Source organism: Megascapheus bottae, chromosome 19 (genome assembly GCF_031878675.1).
Source record: "Megascapheus bottae isolate mThoBot1 chromosome 19, mThoBot2.hap1, whole genome shotgun sequence".
Lineage (NCBI taxonomy): Eukaryota > Metazoa > Chordata > Mammalia > Rodentia > Geomyidae > Megascapheus > Megascapheus bottae.
The window spans coordinates 18674346-18702166 of NC_143527.1; the positions used below are offsets into that span (position 1 = coordinate 18674346).

Sequence of the window (27821 nt, forward strand, 5' to 3'; positions counted from 1 at the left end):
TGTAGCTACTGGTGACCAGGGGTTAAAAAAGAAAGAAAGAAAGAAAGAAAGAAAGAAAGAAAGAAAGAAAGAAAGAAAGAAAGAAAAAAAATCTCCACTCCTCTAATTCTTTTGGAGAATTAAGGAGCTCAAAAGTTCATTGTCATTCAAGGGTAGAAAACCCATTGCATAGCAATAAAGACTGAAGGGAGAATGGCCTAGGGGAATCAGAGAGAGTACATCAAGGAAACCACAGCAGAGGTGGGCGAAGCCTCAAGAGAATTACCATATCCTGTTTTCTGTGGGAGCCATGCCAGGTTCTTCACCAGGTTCCAGTGAATCACAGAATCACTTCAATGCAGCTTACTGCACAGATGGCGCTGGGGGCCCAGAGAGCTCACTGGGCGGTAAATCTCTGCTGTGCTAATCCCAGTAAGCACATGCTTAATTAGGCAAGGGTGAGTTGGATATATACACATAGATAATTGAAATAAGTTAAGGGGTTGGCTAGTTTTCCTCTTTAAAAATAATGACTATACATGTTGGGGTAAGTCATGAAATTCAAAAGACCTAATTTTACTAACCTTCGACTTTCTTATAGTATACCCCTATATAACATAGTTTAAACTAAAAACCTTACAATATTCTAATCTTGTTCAGTAAAATAACTTAGACTAATAGAAATTACACACACACACACACACACACACACACACACACACACACACACACACACCAGTACTGGGCTTGAACTCTGAGTCTGGGCACTGTCCCTGATCTCCTTTTGTTCAAAGTTAGCACTCTGCCACATGAGTCATAATATTCTTCCTGGCTTTTTTTCTGTAATTAATTGGAAAGAAAGAGTCTCACAGATTTTCTTGACTGATCTGGCTTCGAACCTCAATCCTTAGATCTCAGCCACCTGAGTAGCTAGGATTACAGCTGTGAGCCACTCGCATATTATATTTTTATGTCAAAAGTAATGCATACTTTTGTTTAAAAAGTAATCTTATATAAGAAGCATTTGGAAATAGAAAACTCATAAGATACTGAACATGGTGGTACACACCTATAATCCCAGTGCTCAGTAGGCTGGGGCAGTAGGGTAATGAATTCAAAGCCACATAATGAGACCTTGTTTCAAAAACAAAATAAAAATTCACAAATAAAACAAAAACATTCATCAGCAAAACTACATGAAAGAAAAAAATGGTAGCACCCATGCCAGCACATTATCCAAATCATACTTATCTGTATCAGGAAAATGTGATGTTACTTGGTTTAATGTTGCACTGATTAATGTTCTCATCAATGTTTCTGATGATTTCTCATGAACTTGTCATGACTAGAAGGTTTGAGGCCTCTTGAGTTTTGATACTGGGCCACTGATCTCTGCTGGCTCCCTTTCCTTCTCAGCATGGTAGCTTTTGCATGGGACATTTGTTTTTGTGTGGGTCTTTGCTACTCAGGGATGTGGAAAGTATCCCCACCAGGACCCACTGTGCACCACCACCAAGGTGTGGTCCATCAAATTGCCCAGCTCCTGCTAAACTCCCATGCTAAATACCTGATAGTCAGGTTTCTCCAGGAGATGGGTTCCCTCATACTTACCTTGTTTAAGTGTCTGCCTAGTTATATTGTAGGATTTGTAAAAAAAAAAAAATCCTGACAACTGACCTTATATTTCATCAGCCTTTCTCCTGTATCCCTCCCACTAAGCAGAAGTCTTGCTTTGTACATCAATCCTCAGGTTGGCAGATCTTACAGTTTAGCTACCATAGGCAAAAGGGCAAACTCTTCCATAGTGGAAGGAGCTGCATGCTTTGAGTTGTCCTGCTTTGGGTTAAAGTTGAGTATCAGACAGTCTGGGCAAGGTTCTCCATACCATAATCCCATTTATAGGCCATACCAGGCAAAAAGTTCCTGAGAAACCTTATCAACCCATAAAGGCTGGAAGTACTGGGCTGGGAGTTTGGCCTAGTGGTAGAGTGCTTGCCTAGCATGCACAAAGGCCTAGGGTTCAATTCCTTAGTACCACATACATAGAAAAAAGGCAGAAGTGGTGCTGAGGCTCAAATGGTAGAGTTCTAGCTTTGAGAAAGTCAAAGGACAGTGTGCAGGCCCTGTGTTCAAGCCTAGGACTGGCAAAAAAAAAAAATAAAGAACAAGTTGGAAATATTGGTAGATGCCTGTCATCCCAGACAAGACTGTTTCCTACTTCATCTGTTTTCTAATATAGTTTGTTAATTGCTATAATTTTATACTTCTCTTTCCCCTTTAATATGTGGGGATTTTGGTTATATAAGGTGTGTGTGTGCTGGTCCTGGGATTTGAACTCAAAAGCCTGGGCACTGTCCTTGAGCTTTTTTTCTCAAGACTAATTGAGGTACAGCTCCACTTCTGGCTTTTGGGGGAGGGGAGAGGGGGGGTAGAGGGAAGAAGATAGTAAATTGGAGATTTTTGGTTTTGTTTGTGAATTTTTTGTTTTGGAAACAGGGTCTTACTGTATGGCTGAAGGTAGCTTTAAATTCATTATCCTGTTGCTCCATCTTACTGAGTGTCAGAATTATAGATGTGTACCACCATGTTCGGTTATCTTGTGAGTTTCCTGTCCAGTGGGCATTTAACTGGGATCCTCAGATCTTAGCATCTTGAGTAGTTGGGATTGCAGGTATGAGCCACTGGCACCAGCAATGGGATATTTATTTTAGGATATAGTAGAAGATAAGTCAAACTTGATTTGAAAAATTCTTTGGAAAGTTACCAATTTACCCAGAACCATTTAATAACTTCTAAAAATATTTATATCACTGTATCAAGTGCACATGAATTAGTTTGTTTTTTTAACTTCCTAAGATTTATTTTCTGCTGTATTGATTTTTTTTGAGTAGCAAGTGCTTTCAACATTACATATCCAAAGGTGTAGAAGATATAAAAAGAGTGGTTCTAATCTCTTTAGAAGGCTACAGAATGATTCCAAGGTTGCGTTCATTACTGATTTCCTTTGGAAATTGGTTTTGGAAGAAGTTTTTGATTCACATAGAAAACCAGTCTTATAACTCAATAAGGCTTTTTGGATCCCAAATTACATCCTGTAGCCTGACCACAATCACTTTTCTAGGTAATATAGTTCAAATAAATCCTTTGAATCTTTTTTGTTTCCTTTGAAACTTGTTGAAGATGCAGACTCCAGGTAAGGCTGGACCTTAATTGTTTATGTTTATTTAAGAATCAGTCTTATGACTTTGTAGTTGTGTTTTTATAACGAATTTCCTCTTTTCTAAAATTTTTTATTGTAAATATGACATACAGAGGGGTTACAGTTACTTACGTCAAGTACTGAGTACATTTCTTTTTATAAACCCTAAACCCCACTCTCTCATTTTCTCCCAGTTTTTTTCTCTCCTGTGTTTGACCAGGGTGTGTGTGCACATATACACCTGAAGTTCAACCTTCCTGCTTTGTATATATGGATATAACTATAAGCTAAAGTCCAACCTAGCAAATAGAAGTATAAGAAAAAAATGATGTGCTTTGGGAAGGAGATGTTCTTTGTAGATACTGACCTCTAAACAAAGTCAGTGGGCAAGAGAGCCTCCTCCCTCTGCCTTCAGAAGCTGGATCCTGATGTTAGGAGAGTTAGAGACCTACCAGTAAGGACAAATAGTGTGGTTCTTGGAACAGGATGAGATCTATGTTAGTCACAAAGTCCAAGGTTGTGTTCATTTTTTTCTTCCCCCAAAGCCCTATACATTTCCAACAATAACATTGACTAAATGAAAGAAATTTCAAAATGGATGTCTCTCTGAATTTTATACATTTCTCAATTTTCTAATTTCTGCAGCTACAGCCAACAAGGCACACTGAAAGAATGCCCCATAAGGAGAGGTCTTAGAACACACCACAGGACAGGACTGCAAATTTCAGTGATTACAAACAATTAAAGTAGGCGCCCAACATGTAATTTTCTTTTTAGGCATGGACATAGAAGAAGAAAGGACTTACTGGGTTGGAATAGATAGCAACAGAGCTGTTTTCCTCTGTGTAAAAATCATACTTGATCAAGTTGAGATTAAAGCTAACATGCCCTCCTTTATTTGCTTTTAAAATGGAAGGATATGGAGATTAGTGAAATTAAATTCACAGCTGCATTAGTTGCTGATAACAAAGAAGTTCTATTTGATCTTGCATAAGCAAAAAAAAAAAAGAGGAATGTTTTAGCTTATAGAGAGAAAAAAAGAACTGAACAGGGGACAGCGATAAAGGTGACTTACCGCTACAAACACAACTAAAATCATCTCAACCATCTTTCTGTGCATTTTGGCTTCTTCCTACCTGTAGGTAGCCTTTTCCATCAGTAAAGACTGAGTGATGTCTGCCCTAAAACTATACTGCAGAGCTACTACTCTATCATTTGTTTCTAAGATCAGCCTAAAAAACCAAACAAACAACAACAACAAAAACCCGCTGTTGTTTGGCACCCTGACCCATACCTCAATCACTTAGGAGGTAGAGGTCTAAAAGATCATGATTCAGTGTCAGTCCAGGCAACTATGTCACTCCTACCTCATCATATCACACATTCCATGGTGATCTCCTAAATGGTGTCTCCAGTAATAACTGCAAAATGACAGTGTCAAGTGTCTTTTTTTCCACTTCATTAGAGATGTTCATGGCATAGAAACTAGTAAGAGGAAAATATAGGAAAAATCCTTGAGGATGTAAGCATAGGCAAAGCTTTTCAGGATAGGACTCAAGAAATAAAACCAAGAATTGAAAAGTGAGACTGCATCAAGTGAAAAAGCTTCTGCACAACAAAAAATTTACTACAAATAAGAGACGCCTCACATAATGTGAGAAAATCTTTGCCAACAATTCATTGGATAAAGGATCAATATCCAGAATATGTAAGAAGCTCAAAAAATTAAACATTGAAAAAACAATCCAATTAATAAATGGGAAAGTGAACTAGATAGTTCTCAAAAGTACAAACAACCAATTAATACATGAGTAAATGCTCAACATCTTTAACCATAAGAAAATGAAATCAACACTACACTGAGATTCCATCTCACACTAGTCCAAAAGACAATCTCAGGTAAACAAATAGTGGCAAGGATATGACGGAAGGAAAGAGCGGAATCCTTATATGTGGTTTATGGGAAAACCAGTATTAAAGTTTCTAAATGAACTCAAACCAGAAATAGCATGATCTTGCTATACTATTCTTGGGTTTATATCTAAATGTATGTTTCTATACAAGACAGACATATATCCATCAGGTCTGTAGAAATGATATTTACAATAGCTGACATATAGAATCAACTTAGGTGTCAACAGTCAATAAAAGGATAAAACATGATCTATGTACACCATGAAGTAAGACCGTTAGTTTATTAAGCCAGAAAAAGTATACATTTTCAGAAAAATAGATGGAACTAGAAATCATCTTAAGTGAAATAAGCCAAACTGAGAAAGACAAATACGGCACATTCTTTGTCACATGTGGAAGCTAGACCTAAAAGAGAGGGAAAAAAAAAGACACAAATGTAAAATGGGGGGATCCTTCTATCTTCACAACCAAGTAGCTGGTTTGACAGATGTGGATCACCCTTACAGCAGCTTTTCACTAAAATCACAAAATGCTGTTTTAAAGACAAATGTTTCCCTCATTAGTGAAATAGATTACATGGTGATAGCAATTACAATAGCAGTAAGGTTATACATTTGCCAGGCAAAGCTTGAGATGTCAATATCCACTAATAATCCTTATAAAAAGTCTAGCAGAACCAGGTGCAGTGGCTCACGCCTGTAATCCTAGCTACTCAGGAGGCTGAGATCTGAGGATCAAGGTTCAAAGCCAACCCTGACACAAAATGACTTGAGACTCTTATCTCCAATTAACCTCTAGAAAACGGGAAGTGGGGCTTGGCTCAAAGATAGGGTGGTAGCCTTGAGCTGAAGAGCTCAGGGACAGTGCCAGGCCAAGTTCAAGTCCATAACTCCCCCCCCCCACACACAAAAAGTCTAGCAGAGCCCTGCAGATGGTTAAAAAGAAAATTTAAGAGACAAAACACAGGAGAATATAGCATAGAAAAAGGTCAAGGAAATTTTATTAAAATTTATAATTAAAGGGCCGGAATTTGGCCTAGTGGTAGAATGCTTGCCTAGCATGCATGACGACCCAGGTTTGATTCCTCAGTACCACGTATATAGAAAAAAAGCTGGAAGTGGTGCTGTCACTCAAGTGGTAGAGCTCTAGCCTTGAGAAAGCCCAAGGACAGTGCTCAGGCTCTGAGTTCAAGGACCAGGACTGGCAAAAAAAATTATAATTAAAAATAGAAGTCTGGGAACAGACTTCAGAAATATTTGCATAGCATGTGAGAAATTTTGGGCTTCATCCCTAGCACTGCAAAAAAAAAATAATAGCAGTAGAGAAATATATAAAATAAAAATAAAAAGCAAAAAAAAAGTCTCCAAAACCAAAACCGAAAAGCAAAAGTGTCCATCAACTGATGAGTGGGCAAGTAAAATATAGTAGATCCATATAATCAAATAATCATACAAAGGCATGAAGTACTGATGTATTCTATGAGATGGGTGAACTTTAAAGATACTATGCTAAATAAAATCAGTCTGATTGAAATAGATGGTTGCTCACAGAGCTGTCTCCAATTGATGTTAAAGTTAGTAAGCCTGTAGAAAAAAATTCAAAATATACATTAGCTAAGTAAGCAGAGTATCAGATTTCCCAGTCACTATTTCTTCCAGGGGTGATGAGCCACAGTTACAGGCTGCTACTGTTTCCAATTAAGCTGATGCCATGTGAACCTGGAGAAAACTGCAATGAGGTTGGTGAAGATATGATCTAAAGGACAGTACAATTAGGAAGAAAACAGAACAATTATGTTTACGGTATAAGATGTAAATGTGGACCCAGAAACCAATTATTGTGTTTGATGTACTTTTTTTTTTTTTTGCCAGTCCTGAGGCTTGAACTCAGAACCTAAGCACTGTCCTTGGGCTTTCTCAAGATAGATAGAGCTCTACCACGTGAGCCTCAGCACCACTTCCAGCTTTTTCTATGTATGTGCCCAAGGAATCGAACCCTGGTCTTCTTGCATGCTAGGCAAGCACTCTACCACTAGATCAAACTCCTGGCCCTTGGTGCAGACTTCTCTCTGACTAGTTGTTAGATCTTAGAAATCTTTGTTTCCAACATCAGAGTAGTTGAGTGTTAGAAGGAGTTTGATCTGGAGCTCAGGATACCGAGGTCCCAGTTCTAGCTCTTACTTGTTCTCCATTCACAACTTTTTGAAGCCTCCTGTATGCCATGCAAAGTCCAAAGACACACACCCAATCTCAAAGATCTCACTCATCAAGAAAAGACAACAACAACAAAAAAAAATGGGGGAAAAGGTTAATGCTGAGGCAGGGAGAACATCACTTCCATCTTGAAGAATGAGGAAAGGAGGACAGGAAGGAGGGAATGGCTTATACTGTGTGGAGTTGTATCTTTTCCTTGCTCTTTGCTACCCCATGTGTCAGTAACTTGAACAGAACTCCTCTTTAAAAAGCATTGTTCAGCGTGGGTGCCTGTAATCCAGCTATTCAGGAAGCTGAGACCGGAGCATTATGGTTCAATGCCATCTGGGGCAGGAATCCATGAGACTCCACTTAACCACTAGAGTGACACTGTGGGTCCAAGTGATAGAGAGCCTTGAGCAAAAATGTAAAGGGACAGTGTTTAGGTTCTGAGTTCCAACCTTATGACCACCCCCCCCAAAATCATATTCATTAAAAAAAGCTTTATTGAGATGTAATTCATTGATCACACCATTCATTGAATATTCAATTCAGTGACTTCTATTATACTTACAAAGTGGTGCAATCATCACAATATAATTTTAGATTTTATTTCAGAATGAAATCCTGTACCCATGCCTGCCTGTTCTCTAAGACCTGACTACCAGTCTACTTCCTGCCTGTTTTCAGTATTTCATATAAATGGGAGTATATTGTATGGGACCTTTGTAATTGGCTTCTTTCACTAAGCATCGATGTTTTAAGTTTCAGGGTTCGTGAGCATAGTAACACGTCTCAATACTTCATCTCTTTTCAGTGATGATGACACTCCATTGTACTGATTTATCACTTTTGTTTCTCCAGTAGGTACCGGCATGATGCATTGAGTAAAGCAAACCTGGTATCACCTTTGCTATGTGCTATTGGCTCACTTTATGTGACTTCTCCAGTGTTCTCTACTCTTGACCGGTTGCTCCGTCTCAAACGCCAACATGAGACTTGGTTGAGTTCGTTGTGGTTTGATTACCATTGTCAACTAGCCCTAGACCCACAGCTTCTTCCAACTACTTCTAGACATGAAGGATGAGCCCAGATAACTAGATGTGAAGGAACACTAACTCCCTGAAATAAACTTTGACCATAAGGAGATAGGAGACATGGTAATTAAAATTCTTCTCTCTTTTGTGCTGGTGCTTGCCCTCAGAGTCTCACGTTCTTCCTTAGCTTTGGACCTTTAGATATTAGTTTCCTGAGGAGCTGGGCATACAGGTATGAGCCACTAATGTTTTCTTCATGTGTTTCAAGGCATACTATTTCCAGACTACCTGTCTGGAAATGTTCTGTACTGTTACCTGCCAAGGGACAAGCTGTATTTCTTCAAGCTTGTTCTGGAGCCAGGTTAGTGTGGTAGCACATTATTGTTCCCTTTCTTCCTAGTCTCTTCCCTCACTATTGCAGCACTGGAATTACTCCTTCCAAAAAAAGCATCAGGACTTAATACTTGCCTCGGGCTTTACTTCTATGAAACTGGGCTATGCAGAAATACCAGGAAATATCAGTTCAGGTTTGACGACCTGAGTTTAAGTGAACTTGCGTAAAAAGTAGACATCCATTTTAAAGTAGTTGAGTTTCACCACGTATGCTTAATTGAAGGACACTATGGTGAACCAAATAAACATCTATGAGTTAAACATACTATGGTGAACTGAACAGACATGTTTCCTGCACCTGAAGAACTGACATTCAGTAGAGAGGGGCAAGGATAAATTGGTACATAAACGAATGATTTCAGATAGTGACAAAGAGTTTTGAAAAAACAACCAAACTCATCTCATGTGATATGATAGAATTGATCGTTGGTGTGTGTGTGTGTGTGTGTGTGTGATAGTAATTTAGCCAGAATTATGAAGGGAGCTGAGAGTAGATGGAAGAAAAAGGAGGAGCAAGACTTCTAGAAAAGTGGCTGGAAGAAGAATCTTGTAACAGATACATTTGTCATTAGGAGTTAGGGTTTGGATAGGAAATTTGTCTCTATTTTTACCATTAACTGGGTGTTGAGGACATATGAATAGAATGTAATGCAAACTGGGAGACTGAAAAGAGACAACGGTCCAGAATAGTTTGTCAGCATGGGTGTGGGAATGTGGATGAGGAACAGGAAGGAGAGTTAATGGATAATACTAGGGTATAAAATAAAGATATTATATTAATGATCATTTGCCACTAAGTGGTCATAAGGACTTAAGAAAGCTCAATTTCCTTAGCTGAAAAATAAAAGCATCTGTTATTATATGACATGGATGAGCTGATATGAAAGTCAGTGTAGCAATGTAATTTAACCTTGAACCCTACAAGAAAGTCTTTAGGACCCAATAGTTATTGCTTCTTTCCTACCATTAATTATGTTCTGGCCACTCATCAGCTAACACAATTGTCAGACTCCTTCAGTAATGGTCTTTTTCATGAGAAAGGACTATTTACTGTAAGGACAAACAAGTGGAGCTCATTAATTCAATCATTAGGATAAAGATTATGCATCTATTGTCTACTGCAGTCAGTTATGTTAACTAAGTTCTTCATCAAAGCAATTATGCTAATATACTTGAAATTTTCCAAGAGTATTATACCTTCATATACTTGTTCTGCCTAGCAGCAGCTTGGTTCATACAATATTGTCACACACAATTATAATTAAGGCGTAAAGCCTTATTGCTAGCCTATAACTACCATATTATTCTCCCTCACAATTTTAAACGAGTTGCTTATTCTTTTGGGCTTTAGACACTGGAATATATATATAAATATATGTATATATATACATACAATAATGTTAAGAACTTTATGGGAGTGCTCATTGAATTAGAATTATATTGTAATTTTATTTTCCATGTGACTTTGGAATAATTTTTGGATTATTCAATGACCAAATAATCCAGTGGCTACTTATACCTTTAAATATATAAAGAATATAATGCAACAAATTCTTTCAATCTTTTTTTTCCCTAAAAAATACCTTCTTGGATATCTAATTTTCTTAAGTACCTATGGCCAAACAATGGTCCTTTCTACCAGGATCAGCCAATATTTTTAAGGTAGGTACATAATATGCATAATAGACATCTATTAAATTTTGTATCTGTTCTTGTTCTTGTCTTTGGCATTTCCTATCAGAATAGTTTCTATTTTCAGCAAACTAATAAATGAATGAGGACTTTGTGTACTTGTGTGTATATGCATACATTTACCATGTGATATATAAATTCAACTGGTTTTAGATTTCTTAACTGTAATTTTAATATAAGTCATATATAGTTCTTCACAGATTTTTACTTAGGTTATCAAATTACATAGGTTATCTGAATTAGCCAGTCTTTTTACTTTTGAGTAATTTTAGATCTTTATGATGTAGCAAGGTTCACTGCAACTTAGTCTCACTTAATGAGCAAACAGAGCGTAGATGTTGACAAGAGATCTAACTGTTGTATGGAAAGAAACTACAAACATTTCTGTTCAAGGATAGGAAAAAGTGAAAAAATGCTTGACACACACTTTTCTGTTAGGAAAATGATATAGATATTATTATTATTATTATTACTACTACTACTTACTTATGCCAGTCCTGGTGCTTGGGAACCATGCCTGAACTCCTTTTTGTTTAAGGCCAGCACTCTACCACCTGAGTTACAGCACCACTTCTGGTTTTTTCTGAATAGTTTATTGGAGATAAGAGTCTCACAGACCTCGAATGGCAATCTTGAGATTATCAGCCTCCTGAGTGGCTAGGATTATAGAAATGAGCTACCAGCATCTGGTGAAAATGCTGTATTTTACCCTTCTTTCATTACTTAGTCTTGTGATAAGGGCATGGAGAAGCAACTGAAAATAATTTGTTCTTTGCCTTCAGGAATTTTGTATATGTGGAGACATATACACATATGAGAAGTTATAAAACTGATCAAGACTACACAAATGAATCAAAACCTTAATTGAAGTTATGGTCTACATATCATTCAAACTATAAGAAAAAAATTCATTTAAGTGATACATCAATGAACCACTTTGGGCTGTTGTAGCCAAGAAGTACTTTATCAGGCAAAAGATGGAATGAGAGCTATGTCTTTTGAAAAACCAAAATTAAGACTCAAATTAAGTAAGAAGCAAACAACTTTTCTATTCATGACCCTAATGAAGCTCCTTATAGAAACAGCCACCATTACCATTTTTCTCATGTCTTTCGAATGTACTTAACCAGCTTTATATGCGCTCTGAATTGATTTAGGCTTAACTGATTTTACAATGGCATTAGTTACAAAGGATTAAACTCTCTTTCTATATAAAAATCAGACTTAACAAGTAATGCTCCCACTACCTAACGAATGTAGTTGTAACCCCTCTATACGTACACTGACAATAAAATAAAAAATAATTCAATATAATTTAGTCAATAGGGACCTACAGATAGATCTTCAGGTATACTAGTGGAATTCTAAGCTTATTGTTTCCATGGCAACATAGAGCCATCCTTGTTCTATGTGCCTTCAGTTTGTCTTGACCCACTTTGGTTTAGATACATTTCTAAGCAGAGGGGAAGGTAAGCACGATCCCATTTCTATGCTCCTTGGGGACTGTATTAGTAGCCAGAGTGCCCCTCTTCATTCTTCAATCCTCTAGTTTTATAAAGTTCTCAAAATAGAAGAGTTAGGAACTTAAAGTCCAATTATTGAAATAGTTATCTACTGAATTAATGCCTCTCAAATTTACTAACTCCCATACTAGAAGCAGATTTCTCTAGCATCCACTCCAGTTCTGCTTGTTATCATTCTTATGACACACTTGGATACTCTAATTTATACACTGTTTATACAGGCAAAATATTTATATGACTCAAGGCAGTTTTAATACGCTTTCATATTCAAGGCATTGGTCAGATGGAACAAACTACCATGGATAGATGACTCCTATTGTAAAGCCTTACCTGACCAGTAGTGAGACAACAGACTTGTCAGACCACTTGGACACCTCTGACCACCAAACCTGCTTTTCACCAGAACTGTTTAAGTATGCAAACCTCTCACCGATTTCCTCTAATTCTGCCTAAGGCAAACATCTGTTACTGGAAGGTGGCTCAAGATAGCCCCAAGTGTTACATAGTACACCTTCTTTCTCTGTCCTTAACCATATCCCTTAATTTGATGTGTAGGGGCCAAAAACCAAAACTGACATGCAGAACTGCAGTTCTGGGCCTGGGGCTAAAACACTGGATGCAGTGCTAGGGATCAATCTAGGGCCTCACACATGCTACACGAGCATTCTGTCACTAATTACATCCCTACTAGCCCACAGACTTTTAAAAAGGCATGCCTTTACAAAACAGAAAAGGAAAGTTAATGGCCATTGAACTTTGCTTAATTTCTAAGCCCTGTGCTACTTACTGACATTCATTATTTTACTTCTTCACAAACTAGTATTATCCACTAAGTAGGTATTATTGCAAATAAGCTTCACTTTGCCAGAAGTCATAGATTTGGAACATAAGCTGTTCTGAAAACTACAACTGGCCTGCGTTCAAGGTTCACACTCATCGTCAGAACTTTCCCACAAGAACAGTATTGCTACATCTGAGGAGAAGTGGTGGCAGTGAAGATTTTTAAAATATATCTAGAAAACCTGTAAGACTTAGGGAATGGTCAAATATCTCTCATGGTCCATATAAAAAGGTACCCTCCTCTGGGATGACTGCACTCTTGAGAGTATATTTATTTCTAAAACTTTTAGTGCTGGAATAATCACTTGGCACTTCCTGATTGCTGATATGTTTTGCTAGTGATGATTTCCAGGAATCTCCAAGTAAATCCACGAGAACTACATAAGCATGAGTGTTAGAAAACTACGTTCAAGAGTTGCCTCTGCCACCAACAACCCACATTTCTTTTCAACTGTCTTTTTACGGTTCTCCCGGCTGGTGGTGGTTAGTACTGGATTATTTGAGCTCAGTATTGCATCCGTGCTAAGGAAAAAAAAAAAAACCCCAAAAACAAGGCTACCACGGAACTCAGTAGTTGCACACCCTTGGACAGCTTCGCTGCTTCCAGTAGAGCAAACCTGTCAAGTTAGGATCATGAAACCAACTGCCTGAACAGTGGAGAGAGAGAGAGAGAGAAAAACACAACCAGAGCGTTAGGAAAGATAAAATCAGTAGTTAAGGAGCTTCCTGCCAGGCGCTCACCTTTTTCAAAGCTCGACGAACAAGATTCTGATGCTTTTTATTTTAGTATGAATATCAACCAAGATTCAGTCTGAAGAAAAACCCTGGATAAACTCCCTCACTCTCAACGCTTCCACAGGACACTGACATTGTTTTAATTCACCTGGCCCCGCCCTCCCCACGCCACTCCAGCACAAAGCCCCGCCCACTCATTTGCATAAGGGCGCGCCTATCTCCGGCCCACCGCCGGAGCGTCTTCCAAGGCCTTTCTGCCCCGGTCCAGTCCGGTCCTCCGGGCCGCCCCGAGGCCTCCCCGGGGACGGAGCACGTGTCCATTCTCGGCCTCCCGACAAAAGGCGGACCAGGCGGCAGTTCTCCCTCCGAGGTGCTGGCAGGGGACCGGAGGGGTGGTGGTCTGTGGATGGGGCGTGGTCTGTTTGGCGCGGCAGGCCGCAGGCTTTTTTTTTCCGCCTCTCCGCGAGCCCCGTGGGAACGTGCCGAAGACAAACTCCAGCGAACCCCCCCCCCCAGCATCCTACCCCGCCCGGCCGCGCCTCGCCTCACGCTGGACGGGGGAGGCGGGACCAATCAGCGAGCGACGTCTCCCTTCCGATTCCAGGCCCCCGACGCGCGGCTCACACCCCGAGCTCCTGGCGCGCTCATTGGCTGCGCGTGCTGCCGGTCCGGCCGGAGGCGGGGCGGGCCGAAGGCACAGGGAGGTGGGGAGTCAGTGGCCCGCGCCTCCCCGCGCTCCGCTCCGCGGCCGGCCCTTCCCGCGGTGCTCAGCCTCCTTCCTTCCCTCCTCCACTCGCTCCGTCTTCCGTGCGCACCCCGCGCGGCGCTCGGCCGGCGTGCCTCGCGCCCTAACGGGCGGCTGGGGGCGCCAATCAGCGTGCGGCAGGGTGCCAGCCCCGGGGCTGCGCCGGCGAATCGGCGGGGCTCGCGGCCCGGGGTGGGAGGCGGGTCTACCGCGCGGCCGCGGCGGCGGAGAAGCAGCTCGCCAGCCTGCAGCTCGCGAGCGCCGAGCGAGCCGCCCGGAGGTGGGTGCGCTGCGGCCCGCGGCCGGGGCGGAGGGCGGAAGTGGAGGTGGGCCGGTGGTGAGGGCGCGGCGCGCGGGGTCGGGAGGGAGGACGGCGGGCGCGCGCCCGAGGGGAGGAGGGATGGCGGCGTCCCCACCCCCTCCTCGGCGGGCGGCGGCCGGGCCCCCTCCCCTTCTTCCGCGCTCCGCCGGGCTGGGCTCGGAGCGGCGGGGTGGCTGCCAGGCGCGGGGCTGGGGGCGGGGCGGGGCGGGGGCTCGGCGGCCCGGAGTGTTTTCAGTTCCGCCTGGGATCGCCCATTCCCCTCCTCTCCTCCCAGCCCCCCATTCCATCCATTTGGCCGGGGAAGGAACAAAAGGTCCCGGGTCCCCGGGATCTGGCGGGGCCGGACCTGGCGCTTCGGTGCAGGTAAAGCCTCGGCGCCCGCGGGCCTCGGGCAGGGGTGTGTTTGTGCGGCCGGGCCGGCGTGTCACATGGCCACGGCGGGAGGGGGCTGGGGTGTGGCGGGGCCGTGGGCGCGCGGGCCGGGGTGGGCGTCGGAGGACGGGGCTGCCGCGATCCCCCCCCCCCTCCGCCCGGCCTGGTCCGCGTCCCTTCCCCGGCGTTGGCCGGCACCCTCCGGAGTTGGGAGAACTGATTTCCGAAGCCGAAGGGACAGGTCGTGTCGGTCGGAGGAGTTGGGAGCGTGTGATACTTTGCTCCCAGTTTGGGTTTTTGGTTTTGTTTTGGTCCCGTAACCTTTGTTAACCACCCCCGTCGCGGGAGCTGAATGGTCTGGGCGTCCTCCCAGGAGCGCGCTCGCTCGGCGCGGATGCTCCGCCGGGATCGTCCTCCGCACGCTCGGAAAGTTCTGCTGTAGGTGCAGCCTATTAGCTTTTGTCATTACCCTGGAGGGAGCGTGCTAATTCTATTTGATTTCACGTATCCCGCACTTGGTTCGCAAAATCATCCCTTTGGTTTGTTGTCTCCGGGAAATGACGCTCTTGGGGTCAGGTACTTTTGTCTTCGACTTACCCTTATTTGATCATGGCTTCTTTCTGATTCTCAACAAAAGAAAACGGTAGGTAGGTTATATTGAGTGTATTGTTATTTCGTCGGTTTGCCCTGCAAGGTAAATGCGACCTGTTTGTTGTCACACTTTGTGTTAAACAGCCAACAAGCAACAAGAAAAACGCCAGGTGAAACGAATTGGGAAGCAGCATTTTTTTTTTTTAAATTTCCATTGAGGGCTTGTTACATTTTTGAATATGCTAATTCGAGATTATTTTAAACTTTTAAAACGTCATACATAAAACAATTAATTGCAGGCACACATCCTGTGGTTTTATCTTTCCAAATTGTTTCCCTGAAGATGTGAGTTAATTTCCAAAGTTCCTTCTCATTTTCTCTGACTTCATGTGAAGGGAACCGCCATCATTAAAGTGTGCTTTCCTTGAGCCTTATCTGAGAATACATTTAGATTTACTGTTATGCTGAAAATACATTTGCTATTATTTTGCTTTTCATCCCTGAAAAGTTTACCTATTACAGAGAAAAGTTTCCCTCTTACAAATAATTCGAAGTTACGTGAAGGTTGAAGTTTTAATGCATGAGTCAGAGCAAATGTAATAATTGCAGAAATGTAGAATGGATTTCATAAAATGTCATAATTTGAGAGTATTTATTTATTTTGTCGGTCGTGGGGCTTGAACTCTGGCCCTGAATGCTGTCCCTGAGCTCTTCAGCGTTCTACCACAGTGCCACTTGCAGTTTTCTTGTGGTGAATTGGAGATAAGAATCTCACCCACTTTCCTTTCTGGACTGGCTTTGAACAGAGATCCTTAGATTTTTTTTTTAGATCTCAGCCTCCTGAGTAGCTAGGATTACTGGCATGATCCACCAGTGCCTGACTTCAGAATTTTTATTTTTAGGAAGACTTTCTTATCTAACTTCTTCTGCAAAAAGGTCTTTTAGCAAATGTCAAATTCAAAATAATTTTTTGAAAATAACTTAGTTTTAGCTTTACCTGTCTTAGTAGTAATTATAGTAAAGTCTGTGCATTTCTGAAGTGGGAGGTAAATTTAAGGCAGCTCATTGGCTACTTTCAATTACTGTGATGTCATTGGAAACACCTACTACTGTTCTTTTGTAAGAAAAGGTTCTTTAGAGTTTGTTCTTTATATTTGTAGCTACAACATAAATTATTTCACTTTGTAGGTGTTCAATGAACTTTGGATTCAAAGGTTGTAACCTACTTGTAGCTAAATCTCTACACAGTTTGCAAGATTCCTGAAATAAAGTTTTGTAAGAAACTATGTATGACAATTTCCTGTTGCCTTGTGGCCAGTAGGCTAGTATGTGTTTTAACTCTTTGTAGGAATATTGGGGATGGGTTTGAGTATGTAGTATTTTTCTTTTATAATGTTGTTTCTACTTCATGAGAATAGGAGGTCCACTTTTCATTTTCATCTATAAATATTAAGAAAATGTTGCTCACTACATCTTTGAGGACAAAATATGTGTTTGTAAAGAAAAAACTAATTTAGCTGCAAAGTTGCTTGCTAAGTACATTTTGGGTTTTGCATTTTGTCAATTTTTACTTTTAGGTCTGAAGGTTTTTCTTATTTTGATTTAGTGCTTGGAGCAAACTTTTTTGTACAGGTGCTTTTCTGAAGCATATGAATGCTGTATATAGCAAACTGTGAGATTGGAGATTTACTAACGTTCTGAGACAAGCATCATTTTTAGAAGGGAGAAGTGCACAACTTTTTAGATTTATTATTTAGTACTGAGGTTTAAACTGAAGAGCCTTGTGCTTCTACCACTGAGCCACACCATCCTGTTATTTTTGATAGAATCTTGTTTCTTTCCTTGGTATGTGCCTAGACCATGATCCTTTTTTTTTTTCCACTTCTCACTGTAGCTGGAGTGACAGGCTCAAACTTCATGTTCAGCTTCTTCCACCCTGCTTCTTATGTTGAACTTGTGTCTTAGGACTTTTTCTTGCCTGGCTGGCGGCCTCAGCCTTCTGCATAGCTAGGATGACAGGCATGTGCTACTGCACCTAGCTGTTGGTTGAGAGAGAATCTCTCAAGTTTTTCTGCCAGGTTGGCTTTCAGTCCTCAACCTTCCTGATTCCAGCCTCCTGAGTAGCTACAATTATAAGCTTGAGCCAGCCTGGCTGGTCTGGAACCATAGTCTCAGCCTCCCACATTTTGAGGATGGCAGGTATGAGTGTGTGGGGGGGTGTTCTTTGAACTTTTCTTTCTGGCTTCAGTCTTCATTCTTCCTGATGATAGTAGCCTCCCAGGTGAGAATGCAGGCACGAGCCACTGGCACGTAGCAAGATTCTTCGTCTTTTGATAGGCTTATAAGAGCCATTTTGGTCCCTTAAGTTCTGTAAGAGGGAATATGTTTTCCAGTAGGAACTACAAAAGTTATGTCAGAAAATGTGAAATGTAAAAAACTCAAAAGTAGTTCAGGAGAAGTTACAAGTTTATTCAGCACATAAGTTGTATTTATAGGGCAGTTGCATTTATTTATTCAACAGCCTTTACTATGTATCAGCCCCGGGACTAGGCAGTAAAAATGATAGTGAGCAAGTGTAGCCCCATTTCTTTATGGAATTAGGCATGTGACAACTCCTTTATGTCCCTAGTACTTAGAATAAGAAAACTAGTTATGGTGGTGTAGAAATGAGGGTGCATAAGCATGAAATAAATTCATTACTGAGTCAGTTCCTGCAGTATATTTGCATTACTTCCTATCAGTGTATATAGGACAGCCCTAAAGAAGGTATGATAGTCATTGGGAACAATCATTGCTTTTATGGTGGGTCAGAAAGAGTTGTTACCAGTTTTTGCAGTCTATACAAAACTGAAGATAATGGCCAGTGTTCCAGAAACATGTTATTGAACAGATGTACACTTGAAGAGTTAAGCTTTTTTTTTTTTTTTTTGCTTCAGTTTATTAACCATTGTCCTTTAGTTGCAAAAAGTGGTAAGAAGAAGAAAACTCCAATTGGGTTTCAGTGAAAGGGTGAGAATGACATGTAAAAATGTTAAACCAAGAACTATGTGTTGAGTAGCAATTCCATGTAGTAAAACTTAGAAAAACTTTGGATTTTGGAATTAGAGAGTCCTAGGCTGATACTTGGCTTCTTAGTTACAGTTGGATAAATTACTTAACTCCAGAAACTTAGGTTTTGTTTTTTGTCTCTTCTTTTTTTAAACTGATAATGCAGAACGTAACTTTTAAAGTTATTATAAGGATTATGTGACCTTGGTTACAACTTCATTGAGGCATCTAAGGGTCTTCCCAAATAATCTCCCCCCCCCTTCTAGGTGTACATTGTAGTTATTTGCCTACACTATTAACCTTGACCTGTTACAAAATGTATTTGAGAAAAAGTCACTTAAGCAACAAAGGTCTAAGGAAGCCAAATTGTTTCAGCCTATATCTTAAAGCGTAAGAGAGCCTTTGTGATTCTTAGAACCTGTTGGCATTTATTCAAAATGTTTTTAACCAGCTGAGTTATCTGGCTTCTAACCTTCAGTAGATAAGAAACCTGTAGATTAAGTAATGTAGGAGGTTTACAGGGATGTGGTGGGTACTAGTTTGGAGGATGGGGAACTGCTAGCCTACTGTCTATTGTAAGAAAAAAATAACAGTCTGGTGAGGATAATAGAGATAATATACAAGACACAAAAACAAATATTCAGAACTTGAGTAGCATGTCTGGGGCCGTTCTGTGCAGGACCAGACCTGAAAGCCTAGTAATGAATGTTCATCAATTAGCTTAAATCATGTTTGGGAACACTTTTTTTTTTTTTTTGGCCAGTTGTGGGCGTGATCTCAGGGCCTGAACCCTGTCCTTGAACTTTCTCAAGGCTAGAGCCCTACCACTTGAGCCTCAGCACCACTTCCTGCTTTTTTTATGTATGTTGTACCAGGACTTGAACCCCGGTCTTTGTGCATGCTAGTTAAGCACTCTACCACTAGACCAAACTCCTGGCCCTGGGAAAACCTTTTTAAGAGTGCAGTAATCTACATAATATACTTTAGATGGTTATTCAGAATGATTAGCAAATGTTCTTAAAGGAATAGAACATTGTTCTATAGCAAAGGACTTCTTTCATGAAAGATCCATCACCTACTTTGACCAAGATGGATCACACTTTTTTTTTCCTCAGAGAGAGACCCCAGATTTCAGATTATAAAGTCCAGTAATCAAGAAAGGTTACAGGAGAGGTATACCACCCTGTACCATGCTTTTTTCTTCCCTCCCCCCCCTTTCTCCATTGTATAGGAGTATCACAGAAAACTTTTCACTCATTTTGACACATAGGCTAAAAATGTACAGATGGAGTAGGTATGCATAGTTGGCCAGCCTCTGTGGTAAGGGTTTGTTGCTTTATAAGTGTGATGTCTGCCTGGTATTATTACACATACACACAAATACACAATTCCCTCATTTCAACTGTGAAGTACTTTCTGAATCCATAAAATAACTGTTGTTGATCTTGTAGTAGAAGCTTTGGCTATTAAAAAAAGGATTCTATTGTTAGCAGTAATGCACAAGTAGCCCAGCCCCTTTTCATTGAAAAAATCAGGGAGTAACTGCTTGTCACTGATCAGTTTTGAGTATGAATTTTTGTCTAGTTTAAATTTGAAGATTTTTTTCATAGTCTTTGTTGGGGAAGTAGTTTTAGGTTTAATATATTCATTTAGTAAGGAAGAATAATCACAGGTGAACCACTGAGAAAGTCTGTTTGCTGATTATTTGAAATCCCTTAAGTCCAAGACTGTTCTTGTTTTCAGGAGTGTGTGTTGGGCGGGAGGTGTAGGTGTTGGTTCTGAGGCTTGAACTCAGGTCTGGGGCATTGTCCCTGAGCTTTTGTGCACATGGATAGCACTCTACCATTTGAGCCATGACTCCACTTTCAGCCTTTTGCTGGTTAACTGGAAATAAGATCTTCACCGACTTTCCTTCCCAGGCTGGCTTTGAACAGTGATCCTCAGATCTTAGTACGGATTACAGGCATGAGCCACCACACCAGTATCTGGTTTCCAGTTTTGTTTTGTTTTGTTTTTCAACAGTCTCACTGTATAGCCTAGGCTGGCCCAAACTCATGGTCCTTCTGCCTGCCATTATGCACCAGTGCACCAAGATCAAAGAAGACTTAATCTGAGAAAGTAGCATGGTGAGGCTATGATTTCATAATTTATCTGTTTAAAAGTGTATTGCATTTCATATGCTGTGTCAGTGCTTTCCAAAAGCTCTAAAAAGATAGTAATTACAGTCTTGTAAGTATTAAGAAAGAATTCCATCTTAATCACATCTTTTATTCCAAGATGTGGACTGGAAAGTCTGATGTACAGACCATGTAAACTCCTTATAAATTTATGGTGTAGAGGAGCTAGGCCTAAACCTTCTTCCTTAATTTGAATAAGCTAGTGAAATTTTTGTGTTGATGACATATATATTAGTGGCTATGAATGAATGTTTTCTATGTTTAGACCAAATACTTAAATAGTTTGCACATAGGTAGTTAGGTTGTATGATTCACACTAGTTAATTAAGGTTTTTTTTTTTTTTTTAATGTTTTAGTTACCAGGAGATTCTAGCTTTTGCTTGGAATTTGGGATTTGTGCCCTGTCCATTTCTGTTCTAAGGAGTTTTCTTGCTTGAAGCACACACACATCTATGCACATAGCAAACAGAAAGCCTTAAAGAGAGAGAAATATGGATATTGTAGAACATAAAAAAGTTTTTTTTTTTTAATGCTGTTTTTGTAGAGAGGAAATAGGCACATGAGGAAGTCCTGCCTAACCAGTTTTCTTCTAACTCACAGCCCTGGGGAGCAGTAGGTCTTACAAAAGTGTTTTGTATTTATTTATTAGGTAGCTGCCAGTCACATGCAACTATTTAGCACTTGAAATTCAGCTATTGTGACTGAGGAACTATTATTTTTTTCCTTGATCCTGGGACTTGAACTCAGTGCTTTGCAATCTTGCTCCTCTTGCTCAGTTTTCTTACTGGTGACCAGTGCTGTACATGAGTTAATGTCTCCACTCCTCTTTTTGGTAGTTAATTCAGGATGAAATCTCAAGGACTTTGTTGTTGCTTGTGGTAGTTGTGAAGCTTGAATTCCAGGCCTGTGTTCTGGTGGTAATTGGAGATGAGTCTCAGGGATTTTTCTGGTTTTTGATCTACAATCCTCAGACTTCAGCTTCTGAGTGCTACTGGTGCCTTAGCTCTCAAGGACTTTTCTGTTCTGTCTAGCTTCCAACTATGATCTTTAATCAGAATTTCTTGAGTAGCTAGGATTGTAGGCATTAACCCCTGGTACTTAGCTCAGAATATTAAATTTATTTAGTCTTAATTGAATTTTAATCTAAATTTAGATAGCCATATGTGACTAAGGGCTGTATTTTTTTTTTTTTTTTTGCCAGTCCTGGCCTTGAGCTCAGGGCCTAAGCACTGTCCTTGGACTTTCTCAAGGGCAGAGCTCTACCACTTGAGCCTCACCACCACTTCTGGCTTTTTTCTATGTATGTGGTACCGAGGAATCGAACCCAGGTCTTCGTGCGTGCTAGGCAAGCCCTCTACCACTAGGCCAAACTTCCGGCCCTGTATTTTTTTTTTTTAATCATTGTAGAAAATTATTTTGGCCAGTGCTACTTTAGACTTGGCTAACTGACTTTGTATGCCTGTGGACTGATTGAGTTGAATGCTAGATAGAAAAGAGGCAAGGTTGACTTGGGAGAGTCAAAGGGCTAGTGGAGTACTTGATACTCCTGCTGACTTGAATGTGGGCCTGTTTAGTCTTGTGATGGTGTTTAATTATGATCTTAGAATGATAAGCCAGTGTGTAAGTTGTATGTTTATGAGCTGATTATAGAGATTTGGGTTCCACACAGCTCATTAAAGGTGAAAGTAGTATATATAACTTGGTTGTAGAACAGGTAATCTCTACAGAGTTTTCTATGTGATGTGGACTTTCACTCAACTAACAACTTGCTTCTAGAGCTAGATCTAGTCTCTGGTTAGGCTGTGACAATTCATAAAATTGCCCATAAGAGTGTTTTCTGTTCATTTTGGTTTAAAAGATACATTATCCACCATTGTCCATGGGGCCAGCTTGTTTTATAGTTGGCCCTGCCTTTCCTACCTAGCTTACAACTTTAGGTAGATCTAGTTAGAGTAGAAATTGACAATTCTTCTTTTTAGCCATTTTATGTTATGTACACATGCGTGTACCTGCTCACTCTCCCTTTTTTTCACACATAGTCATATCCTCCCTCTCATCTTTTTCCTCCCCTGCCAAGGCTAATGATTTACCACTTTGAGTCACACCTCTATTTCTGGCTTTTTTGCTGGTTAATTCCTGCCCTTGCTGGCTTCAAAATTTGATTCTCAGATCTCAGTCTCTTGAGTAGCTAGCATTATAGGTGTGAGCCACCAGCATATGGTGATGCATGGCTCTTTAAAACAATTTTTATGTGTTTTATTGTTCTAAACCTTTGATTAATATAGTTGGTAAACTTGCTGATCATCATTGATGTTACTTTTTTTTACATTGTGTGATTGGAACATAAATGCCAACAACTAATAGTTATTTTTACACTAGACTTTAGATGTCCTCTGAAGCTGTAGCCATTAAATTTGAAGTATTTGACGTTGAAATACTGAACTCTGATTTTATTTATTTTTTTTTGCCAGTACTGAGCTTGAGCTCAGGGCCTGAGCACTGTTCTTGGGTTTTCTCAAGGCTAACGCTCTACTACTTGAGCCACAGCACCAATTCTGTTTTTTTTTTTTTGTATGTGGTACCGAGGAATCGAACCTGGGCCTTCGTGCATGCTAGAAAAGCACTCTATCATTAGGCCAAACTCTGATTTTTTTAAAAATAAAAATCATACATGTATTGGAAAGTACTTTGCAACTTAAACATAGTTGATATTTGTCTTCCCTCTTTACCTTTTAAAAGAGTAATCGCTTTGCTTTCTATATTCAGTTACTTCCTCTGTTGTAGACTTCAACTTGTGTTTGTGTATTTTTAACCAGTTCTAGCCTCCTCATTCAGTGGTATTCAGTGGTATTGTTGTTTGAACTCAAGATCTCACAGGCACTTGCTATTGCTAGTCTTTTCATATTCCCTTTTCTACTGCTCTTCAGATGAACTGCCATAGCCATATTTAGTGGTCTTTCTTCAGTGATCATCCTACTTTGTCAGTGTTGCCAGTGTTTGTCAGTGTTTCTTTTTTCTTCATCTTTGTCTTATGTCTGTCTGCCCCTCCCCCCTTTCTTTTATTTTCTTTTGAGATAATAGGGGAAAAGTCTTAGTATAAAGCCTGTTCTGACCTGTAACTCAGTTACTAACTGCCTTGGCTTTTCAAGTGCTGGATTACAAGTATGAGCTACAATAACTACCTTACATTTCCTTTTTTTTTAATTTTAAATTTTTATTGTAATTAATAGAAGGGTTACAGTTATATTTGCCAGGTAGAAGATACATTACTTCACACACATTGATACCCCTTCTCATGTTTTTATCCCCATTTCCCTCCCTCCACCCCTTCCCCTCATCTTGTTTCCCCCCCTTCCATTTCCTATTTCAAATAAATAAACGTATATACAATATACCAGATAACAAGGTATGATACTGTAATAATATAAGAATAACCAAGGGACAACAAAAGAGATGAGAAATAATATAGTACATTAAGAACAACAATCACACATTATATAGCTCTTGTTTCCATATCCTGGAGGTCCTTTCATTTAGTTTCATCTTATATGGCCTTATGTATCTAGGTTTTGAGCTATTGTAATCCTCTGCTAGGAAAGCCCAAGATTTGTACTGATTATTACAAATGAGGGAAACCATTGAGGTTATGTTCCTTCAGGTCTGGTTTACTTTACTTAACATGATTTTTTCCAAGTCTTTCCATTTTCTTACAAATGGGGCGATGTCGTTCTTTCTGATGGCAGCATAGAATTCCATTGTGTATAAATACCACATCTTATTGATCCACTCATCAACTGAGGGGCATCTGGGTTGGTTCCATATCTTTGCTATGGTAAATAGTGCTGCAGTGAACATCGTTGTGCTAGTGGCTTTAGTATGTCCTTGTTTCTGGATGATGGGTAAATGCCAAGTAGTGGAATTGCTGGGTCATAGGGGAGCTCTATGTTTAGTACCTTACATTTCTTAGAGTGACACAGGCAGCATACTAGAACAGACTCAAAGTAAGCCCATTCATCCTACTTCAAGTACATGGACGTTTTGGTGGAAATAGATGACAAATATTCTTTTATGTATATATGAATAAGAGACAGACACAGAACACGAGTACCCACATAGTACAAAGGTGCTTTGGGGGGGTTATAACAGAGAACACCCAGTAGCTGGACATGGTGGTGATTTCATCCAAGTAAATATCACAGACTGAAAATAACCTAAGCATCTATCAGTAAGAATTCTGGTAAAATACAGAGTACTAGGAAAAAAACTCATTTTGTATTGATATGGATCAGTCTACAAAGTAAACTATATGAACATTTTCCAAAACGGTAATAAATATATGCAAAGTTGCTTATATATGAACAATACACAAAAGCCTAGTAACAGTATTTTGCTCTGGAAAGGCAACTGGGTGGCAAGGGATAGCCTGGCAAGAGACTTCACTATGTGTCATTTAAATGGCAGATTAGAGTAACTTACTGGTTGTATAAAAATTCCCGCCATTCTACATCTAACATCTAATGTATTTCTAAGTTTATTCTGCTTCACCTTTTTGTGCTTTTTACGTCCATTTAAAACTAGTTTTTCTAGTTCCTCTGTAAGAGATGTTTGAGGGTTCTTTCTCCTAGAAGCAGATGCCTCAGTGATGTCAGAAAACATTTATTTGTGTATATAGTTTCCAGAATTTTGTAGTGTTTTTTTTTAACTAAGGTGTATTAAATAAGAGTAATCCTATTCATACAGATTTTTAAGAACAGGTAAGATAAAACTTGGTTTTAGAAATCAAAAGAGTTGCATGGGATAGAAGAGGTGAATTGACTGAAAAGGTACACAAGAGCACCTCGGATGATGAAAATGGTCTGTCTTGGAATGGTGGTTATATAAATGTTTGTTATAATTCATCAAACTGCATCCTTAACATCTGTGCATTTTATTGTATGTAAGTTATGCCTCAATAAAGTTACTTTAAAAGTTGATGTATGAAAGTCAATGCATTTGTATGTCAGCATCACACGACGTTTAAATTTAAAATATGTGACATTTAAAATGGAAACGCAAAGTACAAAATACCTAGGAGAAAACAAAAACATGTTTGGGACTTAATGGAGAAGATTTTAAGTCTCATATAATTCAAATTGTAAGAAGAATATTTGTGCTTATGGGCATATACAATGTCATAAAGATGCCTGTTTTCCTCTATTTATAAATTCACTCTAATTCCAATTAAAATCTCAGCAGGTGAAAGAGAATTTACTTTGTCAGATATCAAGACGTAGTTCATTATTTTACTGGTTAAGGCCCAGTGGACATTTGCTTTAGATATAGATTAATGGAAGAAAACAGAAGACCCCGTGAAGGCCAGTGGCATTATAAATTGTTAGTTAGCAATGCTGATGTACTTGGTTATCTGTATTGGAGAGAGGGAGATACATAACTCACATTATACATAAAGTGAGTTCCAAGTAAGCCAGGCATGGTGGCGGTTCATAACTAATCTCAGGAGGCAGAGATCAGAAGCTTGAAGTTCTCATGTCAACCCAGGCAGTAACGTTCACAGGACTCCATCTCAGGGGAAGCTGGGTGTAATTTGCTCACAGGTCATCCTTGCTACAGTGGGAAGTTTTTTTTTTTAAGTTGGAGGATTGCAGTTCAGGCCAGGGCCTGGGTAGAAAGCCGCACTTCATCTCAATAATGAATAGAGGACTGGAGGAATAGATCTGAGATGTGAGTCTCTGCCTCAACTATGAGGCCCTTAGTTCAAATTCCAGTACTGCCTCCCCCAAACTAAAAACATTCCCAATAGATTGGAAAGTTGAAAATGAAAAGTAAAATGTTTTTTGTTGTTCAGTTGTTTGTTTGTTTGTTTTTGCCAGTCCTGGGCTTGGGCTCAGGGCCTGAACACTGTCCATGGACTTTCTCAAGGCTAGAGCTCTACCACTTGAGCCTCAGCACCACTTCTGGCTTTTTTCTTTGTATGTGGGACCAAGGAATCGAAGTCTGGTCTTCATGCTTGCTAGGCAAGCACTCTACCACTAGGCCAGACTCTTGGCCCTGAAAAGTAAAATGTTAAATTTGAATTTTGGTCACAACATGTGACCATTTAAGGTGATACAAGCTTATGTATAAAATAGGATTTAATATAATTGGTAAATCTGATCACATTAAGTGAAATACTGAGCTGGGTACCGGTGTAATTCTAGCAACTGAGGCTTAGATCTGAAGATCATGGTTTGAAGTCAATCCAGGCAGGAAAGTCCGTTAGACTGAAATATTTTAAAAGGCCATAAAAAGTTTCACACTGAATATATGCAACATGTATACTTAACAAAGATTAGTATCCTGGACTGGTGGAATAACAGCAAGTACGAGGTCCAATTCTAAAAAAAAAAAGGTTAAGTCCAGAATGCGTAAGTCATTGCTATGAGTTAAGGAAAAGGATGGTGAATGTGAGCAGTGGTTCCTAGGAATAGAATCCTGAACCATTGCTCGTGGTGAAAATATTCTCTTAGTCTAGAATTACAAATATCACAAACTCTTCTACTGTACCTATCATCTTTGCCAGAATTTAGAGGAACTAGGTCATGTCAGGAGACTGACAGACAACTGCTACTGTCAGTAAAGTTGTACATGGGCTTCTAGTCTATTTCTGTTCCTTTAGCATATATATACAGTGAAGTTATGGCTTCCTTACACTGTTTTTTGGTGATTCACAATGGAACATAGTTGGAACAAAAACAGTGTTTGGTTTTTTTTTCTTATTATCTTTATAGATACATCCCAGGATCCACTACATTGGCTTCCTCCTTACTAATGATTCTTTCATTTAGAGAAATAGAGTACACCATATGGGCAAATGTCTGTCTTTACTTTCTCACTATGGGGATCTTTGGGTTAAGAAGTTTGAAAGTTTCTGCACCAGAACAGCTTTCACATGGTGGTAAACAATAGCAACAACAACAAAGAAGAAGAAGAAACACAAAAAACCAAAAACCAACTTCATGACAGCTTGTAAGATTGGAAAACTGGTAATCTAAGTAATCATAAAGAGGAGAATGGACAATGAGT

The 27821-nt window shown here is 39.9% G+C and overlaps 1 protein-coding gene across 4 annotated transcripts in view; it reads left to right on the plus strand.

The window, feature by feature from the left end:
- Nucleotides 1-11848: 11848 nt before the first annotated feature.
- The window catches only part of Smad2 (SMAD family member 2), a 64074-nt gene continuing 48101 nt past the window's right edge, over nt 11849-27821 (plus strand). For 2 of the 4 annotated variants that reach the window (XM_090353136.1, XM_090353139.1), the window contains exon 1: nt 14448-14529. The gene's annotated coding sequence lies outside the window, so the exon portion shown is untranslated. Of the gene's footprint in view, nt 11876-14447; nt 14530-14803; nt 14935-27821 lie in introns of those variants that run through there. The other 2 variants (XM_090353138.1, XM_090353137.1) reach the window with 2 other exon arrangements.